The sequence below is a fragment of the Vicia villosa genome, linkage group LG6, assembly GCF_029867415.1.
Source record: "Vicia villosa cultivar HV-30 ecotype Madison, WI linkage group LG6, Vvil1.0, whole genome shotgun sequence".
NCBI classification, from domain to species: Eukaryota; Viridiplantae; Streptophyta; class Magnoliopsida; order Fabales; family Fabaceae; genus Vicia; species Vicia villosa.
Window position 1 is genome coordinate 37,120,686 of NC_081185.1, and position 11,300 is coordinate 37,131,985.

General features: G+C 35.3%; 1 long non-coding RNA gene across 1 annotated transcript; it reads left to right on the top strand.

The window, feature by feature from the left end:
- Nucleotides 1–7,688: 7,688 nt before the first annotated feature.
- Nucleotides 7,689–8,655, top strand: LOC131609113 (uncharacterized). Its single transcript, XR_009285940.1, has 2 exons — nucleotides 7,689–7,828; nucleotides 7,923–8,655. It is a non-coding gene; the product is annotated as an uncharacterized LOC131609113 (long non-coding RNA).
- The last annotated feature ends 2,645 nt before the right edge of the window (nucleotides 8,656–11,300 follow it).

Here is an 11,300-nt window from a genome sequence, read left to right on the forward strand (position 1 = left end):
TTCACAAATAGTTTACCATCATCAGTTGAATCCCTGACATGGTAAACACATAGTTGGACATCATCAGTTGAATCCCTGACATGTTTCACACATAGTTCGACATCATCAGTTGAATCCCTGACATGGTAGACACATGGTTCGACATCATCAGTTGAATCCCTGACATGGATCACACATAGTTCAACATCATCAATTGAATCCCTGACATGGTAGACACATAGTTCGACATCATCAGTTGAATTCCTGACATGTTTCACACATAGTTCAACATCATCAGTTGAATCCCTGACATGGTAGTAACATAGTTCGAGATCATCAGTTGAATCCCTGACATGTTTCACTCATAATTCGACATCATCAGTTGAATCCGTGACATGGATCACACATAGTTCGACATCATCAGTAGAATCCCTGACATGGTAGACACATAGTTCGACATCATCAGTTGAATCCCTGACATGGTAGTAACATAGTTCGAGATCATCAGTTGAATCCCTGACATGTTTCACACATAGTTCGACATCATCAGTTGATTCCGGGGCATGGATCACACATAGTTCGACATCATCAGTAGAATCCATGACATGGTAGACACATAGTTCGACATCATTCGTTGAATCCCTGACATGTTTCACACATAGTTAGACATCATCAGTTGAATCCCTAACAAGGTTCACACATAGTTAGACATCATCAGTTGAATCCCTGACATGGTAGACACATATTTCGACATCATCAATTGAATCCCTGACATGTTTCACACATAGTTGGACATCATAAGTTGAATCCCTGACATGGTTCACACATAGTTAAACATCATCAGTTGAATCCCTGACATGGTTCGCACATAGTTGGACATCATCAGTTGAATCCCGGACATGGTAGACACATAGTTCGACATCATCAATTGAATCTCTGACATGGTTCACACATATTTCGACGTCATCAGTTGAATCCCTAACATGGTTCACACATAGTTCGCCATCATCTGTTGAATCCCTGACATGGTAGTAACATAGTTCGATATCATCAGTTGAATCCCTGACATGGTAGAGACATGGTTCGATATCATCCGTTGAATCGCTGACATGGTTCACACAAAGTTCGACATCATCAGTTGAATCCCTGACATGGTGTTATACCCCAAAATTTGCCCACATATTTTTCAAGAAAACTCCAATCTAAAAATTAAGGGTCTCATATAATCATGGATTTTTATTTCAACAAATATCCTGACATATGAAATACTTAGTTTTTAGAATTTTTCTTATACAGTAATTTGGCTTGCAGTTGAATTTATTCTTACGCAAACACCAAATACTGTTTATTACTTCACACATACTATTTATTTATTTACAGATAAATAGTACTGACACAATTGGTACAGAGTTAAATCTTTTTGCAGGCGCAGAATCAGGAAACTCAGACTGTACTGGTAACAAGTAGATTATTATTATCTTTTGTTTCCCACTAATTTTTGTACTATATTCCATTATTTTTCAAAAATCTTTTCAAATCTCTTTTTCAAAAAAATCAAATCTCTCTTTTTCCCAACACTATCTCCACTTTCTTTCAAATCTTACTTCCACTCAAATTTTCCTTTTGTACGGAATCACATCATTCCCCAACGTCTCTTTCCTTCTTTCCATTCTATAAATACCTCTCATTTTCTTCCATAAAATCTCACATCAAATTCCAACTCATCTTTCAAATTCCTATCTCATATCTATTTTCTCTTCTTCCCTGACAAGAATGGCAAAGTGGATAGAGACACTGTTTCTTACAGTCATCACCATTGCTACGGTGATCATGACTTTCTTCTGCCTGCATAGTCCTGAAGAGTGTGGACCTGCAATGGTTGCACTCCCAATCATCTACATGTTATTGTTCATAGCATGGGTCATTAATCGTCATTCTTAAAATTTGCCGTATTTCTTATTTCTTAAATGTACCGTTTATTCGTCGTACTGTTCAATATAGTATGTGATATTTGTACTGTCAGTATTAAATGTTGTACTATTTGTCATAATATTGCTTAATTACTCAGATAATATTTTGTGTGTTTTCTGCCAGTCAAATATTCATTTTTCTGTGCATTAAATGATTTTCAGGGTTATTATCGGTAATTTTGCCCGCATACCGTAAATATTAGTTATTTATTATGTCTGTGTTTTTCTAACAAGTCATGTAAATAAACTTTCATTTTTCACATAAAACAAAAACAAAAAAACAACAAAAAAGAAAATTAACTTTGACTGTTGATTTTTCACTCTAACTGCTACATCAATACCTGAACAGTCAGTTGACAGCCAAACTGCTGGCAGTACAATTCTCAGTGTTTTGTACCATCAATCAAATCAATCTTTCACAATTCAAAATTCCAAGATTTTTGTTCTAGAAGTCCTCTGAATATCACGCGATTAGCAGAGACTCAACACTGCACAAAAATCAGGTACGCTTAACTGTCTCCTACATAAACAGTCCCTGACTAGGGTTTTCTTGTTTTTACAGGAGAAAAAAGTTTTTGAGAGCTCAAATGGATTTCATACACATCCATATATCTCAAAGTACCATCATACAAATTTTCAAACTTCAATTCACTCAGACGCACCGTCAGCAGCTCAAACAGTCAACAGACGACCCGTTTGACCAAAAAAGTCAACAGACAGTCAAAAATGAAATTTTTTGTCAAAGTCCATATTTTGTCAAAGGATTCATCATTTGATCATTGGATGATCATAATTCATCAAGGAAAGATCAAAAATCAACAAAACCCTAAGATTCAAAATTAGGGTTTTTGCCTGAAAAGTCAACTCAACTTTGACTGATCATAACTCTCTCATCCTTCATCCAAAAAATTCAAACCAAAGCTTGTTTTGAAGGAAATTCAATTATCTTTCAAATGCCATTGATCCCATGGTCATTGGATTCACCATTTGAAAAATATGATCAAAGACATTACAGGTCATTTTCAAAGTCAACAAAAAGACACTTTTTTCAAAAGGACACACAAGGAGCTTCAAAAATCATTTTGACATGAGACCAAAGGCATTGGTTAGAGGACTCTTTGAGGTTTCCAAAAAGTGCAAGATCTCCTTCATATGACAAAAATTGAAGGATTTACACCTTGTTAAAGTTGGCTAAATTTTGGAAAATGCATGAAACCAACATTGTTCAAAATTGCTTTTTTTCCAAAAGGGGCCAAGTTTTCAGCATTCAAACATCATTTCCATGATGATATGGGCCTCCCACGACCAAGACTAAGCCCATACCCTTTTTTATCCATTTTTGCATGATTTTATCTTATTTTAAGATTAAAATTAAAAGGAAAATGCATGGATAAATGGTAGCTTACAATTCAAGCATGACTCATCAAAGAATCTCCATTTTTCTGCAGCCAAATGAAGTACAAGGCAAGTGCATTGAAGGAGAGCAAGACTTGGTCAAGTTTTCAAAGATTTTTAATATTTAAAAATCAAACTTTCAACAAAGCAATCAATGCTCTTAGCTTCACTTCCAAGCAGCCCTTGGCCTATAAAAGAAGTGGAATACATCAACAACAAGAAGACCCACGAAATATAGCAAGAGTATAGCAAGAAAACTCATCAAATCTCTCAAAAATTCCATATACTTTGTAATTTTCAAATTCAATATTCCAATCAATATCAATACCAAACAATCATTCTAATCATCTTCTAAGGTCATATAAAGTAAGAATAAACTCTTTGTGTGGTCCCATGAGAGTCGTATCACGTGCATAAGTGTTCTTCATATTCATACATAATCAATTTTCGTTTTCCTATATTTAATTAACCTCAATATAAACTAATCATTCTAATGAGTTCATGAGGCCTCATAGGATAGATCTGGGCTTTAACATGAGAGTTTCCACGTGAGGATAGCTCTATGCCATGAACAAGTGTTCTTGCATGCTTAAGCTTCAACCTCTTCGAATCCATAGATACAGCGCCCAAATAGCAAAACTAATACCACCATCGTGTTCAGGAGGTGATTTTAAGTAGATCTGGGTCCTTTATTTTTATTCATAACGCTTATTTTTGCAGGTGTGGGAAGCTACCAAAAGTTGTGTTTCTGACGTACAAATAGGGGAGGTTTAAAACCCCCGCTATTTGTTTAAAAAATAAGGCAGACGGAGGTTGAAGACGACCACGCGTCCAAGCGTGGTTCGTCCGTCAAAAGTTGACCTTTCTATCTGCACGCGTGGCAGATTTCCTTCTCCTCATTTGCTGGTCAGCCAGCGTGGGTCCCAGTGTGGACTTTGAATATCTGGCTAATTATGTGCACTGATTCCCACATGGCTATCATGCTCCCTCATGATCTGAACCCTTAGATCGATCTCCAAGCCAATCCAACGCATCAGACAAGCAGCCCTATGCTATGGACTTCATTGATTTTCACACAGGATCAGTATCCTTTTTATATTTCTATTTTATTTTAATTTCTTTGTTAAATTAATTAAAAATAGTTTTAAAAATCCAAAAAATACACAAAAAATATTTTTAGACTTCTAAAATAATATATTATTTTCTGAAATAAAAATATTTTTATTTTCTTCAAAAATTTCAATATTTTGTATAATTAATTAGTATATATTTATATATTTGCTTCTTAATTATTCTAACCAATCAAAAAATCCTAAAAAAAATTGTTCTTTGTGTTAAATATTGTTTATATATTATAAACTAATTTTGTACATATTTTGAATCATTTTATCTTTAAGTTTTAATTATTTGTATAATTATTTGCATAATTATGTTTTAATTAACTTAAATCAATTTCAAACCAATTTCAAAAATTCCAAAAAAATTAGTTTTGTTTTAAAATTAATTGACACATATTTTTGTACATATTTTAAACTTAATTTCTAGGTTTTAATCTATTTTCATCATTTTTCTTCATTTAAATTTAATTAATCGTGCATTAATTATAATTAAAATAAATCATAAAAATCCAAAAACATGCCTTTTATTTTTCTTGCAATTTAAATTCCTAGATAAATGTATAGGATGTCAAATTCATGTAAATAGGCTAGTTTACATTTCCTGCACAATCGATGTAATAGCGTAGATTTACTTTCCGCACTTTACATTTCCGTACTTTAATTTCCCGCAAATATAAACTGCGTGTATGTCAAAGATAAAATTGAACCGTTAGATCACTAACTTCAAAGATAAATATCTGAATCCAATCACAATCACACTTGCACCTTGTAATACGGTGAACTGACTTTTTATCGATCGAAAAATGTTGCGGTAAGCAAGAGTCGCCACCGACTTTTATTTTATCCAAATTAATTCAGAAAGGCTAAAAGAACAGAAAAAAACCTTTAAAATAAATTTTGAGTTCGGGGGGTAATTATGCAAAGGGAAGGTTTAAAAAGCACCCTTTGCATCCATGGTTTTCCATGGGCTCTTAATTTGCTTTGCTCTTTTTGTTTCAGAAATGTAGAAGAAGAAGATATGGACTTTAGCTCGTAAATTAGCGTAGCCATTTTTGAAGAATTATGAGAAAGAATATTGAAAATGTTTTTAGAGCAAGGCAAAGCAATTTAAGGGCAATTTACCTTATAATTTTGAAAAGTCTGTTCTTTCAGCCTTTCAGGGTGAAAGGGTCTATCCTTGCCATAAGGGCAGGAAGCCTTTCATTTGGAGGTTAAAGGGTCGTCGAAATATCCTTCGCCATAAGACTGACCCATGCCATAGAGGGGCAGGTAGTCTAAGGGAAAGACCAGAATAGCCTTCATTGTAGGCAACCAGAAGATACCTCAGCCTTTTCGAAGGCAACTTTCGAGGGTCGAAGTCATACTAGCGTATCGAAGGCAGCATCATTTTAGGGACTTATGACTTTTATTTGTATGTATCGAGGCAACATGGCTGAGGTATCCTCGTATTCGAGGGACTGGCTATTCTGCAAAAGATACACAGGCAGCAAGGCAACAGGCAACAAGGCAACAGAGAGGTTACCCCAAAAGTGTGCGTGGGTGCAACAATCACGTGGTTAATTCAGATATTTATCTCATAATTAATGATTCTACGTTCAATTCAAGGTTTATCACTCCCTAGGATTACTAACCACGCAGTTATAAAGCAATAATAATAACAACAGTATGGGGAAAGGGAAAATGAAACCAGCGGATCCCTTAATAGGGTTGACATAAGTAATAATAATAAAAACAGAAAAGATTTAGGGTTACCAATGACGTAGCTTTGGCATTTGACAAACCCTAAAAGAAAGAAACATGGCAAACAAACGAGGGTGAGTGCATTATCAGGTTCGAGGGCGATTGAGTTAACCCTAAAAATAAAAGGATAAATAAATTAAAAATAAATAAATAGAATAATAATAAAAGGTACTTAGCTTTGTGTTTGATCTGATATGGTTGGCGGTCTATGGTGGGGCAGCGCGTTCTGGTCCTTTAGATTTGGAATTAGCCAAATCCAGTGGAGGAGATTGGGGATGAATTTGCAAATATTCACGAGAGTAGATGAACAGCTCGAGTGTACCTCGCAATAAACAAAGAAAATGATAGTACAAATATAAGAAAATGAAGCATGAAGAATGATAAAAATATTGACACATTTTAATTACGATTAACAAAGTGAAATATAAAAAAATCAAGCATATTAAACTCTAAAAGATTAATTATAATATTTTTGTGTTGTTTTTTATTATTTTTTATAACATAATAAATAATTTAACGATTAGACTAAAATTAACTTGATAAGACTAAAAACTAATTAGAACAAAAAAGTTTAATAAACTAATTAATCTAGTGCTAATAAAATAAAACAAAAGTGTTTTTGTATTTTATATGAAATGTAAAATCTATTTCTAAACCTATTTTTTTAAATTTTTGATTCTTTAGTTAGTGATTTATTTACAAATTAATAGTTTTATTTACAAAAACTATATTAACGTGAGACAAATTTGAACATGAAATATAATAGACATTCTACACTATACCTAATATATAACACACAGCACAATTAAATAAAAAAGGATAGAAAATAAAGGGAGTTCTAGTTTCTATGGGTTCCACTGAGTAGTCCTTATTTGAATTAAAACTAAAGCCAATTAATTATATGAGAAACAATAGTGAGTGATTTTGACTTTTCAACTCTTGAAAAGTTAGACGCAAGGTAATTGGATATATATATATATATATATATATATATATATATATATATATATATATATATATATATATATATATATATATATATATATATATATAAACTTGTAGATCTCACAGTTTGGATGCAAAACACGGTGTTATCAGAAGAAAACCAAAACAACAATATCAGTTCATCTCTTTTCCCATATTCAAACAATTAACAAAAGAAACAAAGCAAATATTTACCAAATCAATCACCCAGAAACTCATGAGATCAAATGAAAGGAAAGACAGGTGAAAACTCACATGGATCTAAGGGCGGTTCCGACGTAACGTTAGAGAGGAGGTTGTCGGGATACTTCCGATCGTCCTTGCAGCTGTCTTTGGTTGTCGGCGCGGAGCGGCTGTTCGAAGGATCTACTGAACAGGTTGGCTGAAGTTGAATCGTAGTCGTCGGTGCTTTGTGTTGCGTTGCGGTTGTTGGCACTCTGTGTTGCGTTGCGGTTGTTGGCGAGGTGCTCGTCGGAGATTTGTGAGCACGAATTTCTCGCGCGGTGGTTCTGCGCGTGGTGCAGCGACCGTGGGCCTGACGGCGAGGAGGTGGACGAAGCGATTATGCGTGGAACAATCGTCGGCAATTTATTTACCATGTGCGCTTCAGATTGACAGAGATGAGACCCTCCTCATGCTCAGGTTCAGTGATCTTCCTTTGATTTATTCTTCCCACTTCTGTTTGTTGATGTGTACCGGCGTCACTCGTTTTGACGTGGAAACTGATCCGTAACAGGCACGTGCTCTGAGCGGTTGTTGGTGGTTCAAGAGAAGTGACGTAGCAAATCGGTGATGATTTCAAGCTATTGTGTTTTGTCTGACGAGTCGATTTCTTAAGTCGATAAAGATGCGTTGAATTAAAGCTTCTTGTACGATTTGTGAAGGTGATTGTTGAGCGTCAAGTTGTTGTTGTATTGACTAACCGCTGGATTATTGTTGCTTTTTTGGCAGGTTTTATGATGATGGAACTGTGAATATGTTTAATTGATGGATTAGTGGTTTTACGCTAATGGATGAAGGTTCTGCAGAAGGATTGGGAAGAAGTAACGTTACAGCTTGTGATGGAGAATTGGTTGATGAAAAGGTTGAAAATATGGATCAATTTTCTGGAATTCTGGTGAACATGGTTCAGGTTTTAAGGAAGATTGCAATTAACGGTTTGGAGGAAGTTTGAGATTAATTTTGGTGGAGTGACAACACTATTTTCTTCCTTTCTTGTGTGAAATTGTTCGCGATGAAAAGTGTATATAAAAAAAGGATGGTGTGAACTCCTTTTGTACGTGAGGGATTGAGAGTGTATGAAAGTGAATAAGGGTTGTATGAGTTACCAATAGTGGGAATAGGTTAGGTTTTTCTCTCCCTTTTGTGAATTATGGCTCCTCTTTTTATAGCATAGCTTTTAGGGTTTTTTAATGTGTAACTTGGGCCTTACTAAAAAATAGACAATGGACCTCTGGAGATTTCTTGGATGTTTGCACCTGAAAAAATGAAAGAACAAAAATAATAGTATGATAAAATTACCTGATTTAATAATTAAAATTCAACTTACATTAAAATTGAATTAAATATTAAAACTATAAATTCAAAGAATTAGTGAAATAAACATTAAAGCTATTAAATCGTTCAATGGAATTAAAATGCGTAAAATGAACACACGCATGAATTTTTTTGATGATTTTTTTTTTAATAACTGCGAAGTTATGTTAATGTCCTAATGGACGTATGCAGATGATATAAAATCAAGAGGGCAAATTTTGGGGTATGACAGCTGCCCCTGTTCAATTATCTTAAGCCTGAAGATGTAGAGTGGTTTGTAGGCCAATCGGTATCTGAAGGTGGAAGATGATTGAATACTAGAATACCAAGAAATTTGCCCTAGCTGAAGTAGGGACTTTTGTCGGAGATGGGCTTGAAGATGCCATCCAGGTGTTTGGAGAAGATCTATGATGGAGATGGGCTTGAAGATGCCATTCAGATGTCGAGACTGAAGTGTTTGAGAAGTAGTAGATGAATTAGATTTTTGGAGAGTTGGTCGTGTCAGTACCGTTCGTAGTAACTGAATTAGACTTTGGAAGATGATCGTGTCTACACCGTTCGTGATGATGGAATTAGATCTCTTGTCGTGTCAGCACCGTTCGTAGTAACTGAATTAGACTTTGGAAATAGGTGATCGTGTCCACATCGTTCGTGATGATGGAATTAGATCTCTTGTCGTGTCAGCACCGTTCGTAGTAACTGAATTAGACTTTGGAAATAGGTGATCGTGTCCACATCGTTCGTGATGATGGAATTAGATCTCTTGTCGTGTCAGCACCGTTCGTAGTAACTGAATTAGACTGGGAAGGTCAGTGATCGTGTCTACACCGTTCGTGATGATAGAATTAGATCTCTGAGGGTTGACCGTGTCAGTACCGTTCGTAGTAGCTGAATTAGATCCTGGAAAGTTGGAGATTTTGTTCATTTGTCTGTACCTGTATCCTGAAAAAAGGTAAAGTTAGTCTTTATGCAATGTCATGATGCATGTATTATGTAAAGAGTCCCTCAAAATAAATGAGATACTTTGTATGTTATGCGTGAGTTCAGTATGTATGTGATGTATGAATATGTTTATGGCATGTGATATGTGAATATGATTTATGCTATCTTGATTGAGAAAATAAATCTCTATGTCTTTGTGATTTTGATGTCTGAAGATGCTCAGCTGGGAATTTATGATTCTTGCTTGGGGGATGATCAGTAATTTGATGTACCCTGATTGGGGACAAAAGTATTAGTAACCCATGTTGGAGAAAAGCAAAGTGTTGGAGAACCAGCAGTGTTGAAGATGTAAACTTTGTTGGGGAGCCATGTCTTTGTCGAGAGCGTTTGAAGATATCTTCTTAATGATTACTCTGTGGGGATATGATCTTGTGAAATCGTATCTGTGGGAAGGCCTGGATGCCCTGAACATTGCCCCCAGTATTATAGTAACTACCATTCCTGGATTTGATTAGGATACACCGCTGAGTATTGATCAATATGTCAAACTGGACTCTGCATAGATTTGCCCCAGTTAGTAGGGACTTGAAGAGATTCGCCTCGCGAGGACTTCATGAAGTGTATATTGTAGGTGACATGCCCCTAGTAATCGTAAACTTAGGATGATGCCCCTGTCTGTTTGGCTTTTGAGAGATTCTCGGAATCTTGACTTGATTGCCCCAGATTGATTGGGAAAAGCGTGTCATGCCCCTTGTATACGTAGGAGACATTGCTTCTTAGAGTAATATTGTCTGTCGGGATAACTTTCAGTCATTAGTTGTACCCTGTGCAAGTTCTTTCTGATGCTAACATTTGAAATTATGTAGCAGAATATGTTTAATAATGAATTCATGAAATGCAATGCATACGTTTGTCTTGGGCTTTTGGAAAAACATTAAACAGGAGATGTAAAAGCGTGATACAAACATGATTTTTGTAAAAACGTGATGTTTTGTAAAAGACAAGATACCAACTCGGCATTTGTGGTGAACCTTAAGGAGTCGGGATTCCTTTTTGATGACAGTATGCTTTCGGACTAACCCTGCTTCAATTAGGACTTTCAAGGGTTGTAACGTGGCTTGGTTCACGGTTTAAGAAACAAAGGATAATGGCTCAAAATTTATTTATACCCATCCCCTTCTTCGTGATGTTCTTCAATCCTAAGCTCAGTTAATTCAACTTATGCATTCAGGTTCCAAGAGACTTTTGGATTTGCACCTTTGATAATGATGACGATTCACAAGCAAAAAGAACTTTTGAGGTGGCAGTCACTTCTTCCTTTTGGTGGTCACAACATTGTGTTGTTCAGGAATTTATTGACTTCTCTTTTTCATCTTTTTGATATTCCTAACTTTTGCCTGAACTGTCTATTTTGGAGTTTACATTCAGCGGGATGCCTTGATTTTTGCCTAAGTCTTCTTTTTGATTTTTGACTTAGCAGGCTTTTCTTTGTATATATGTTTTTTTCATTTTTTTTTCTTTTTGAAAGATATTGACTGCCTTGTTTGATGATTGATGAACCGTCATTGTCTTGACATTTCCAACACTTCTTTGATGTGTGCGGTTGAACGCTTGTGATTGAAACCTTTGTTGAAAG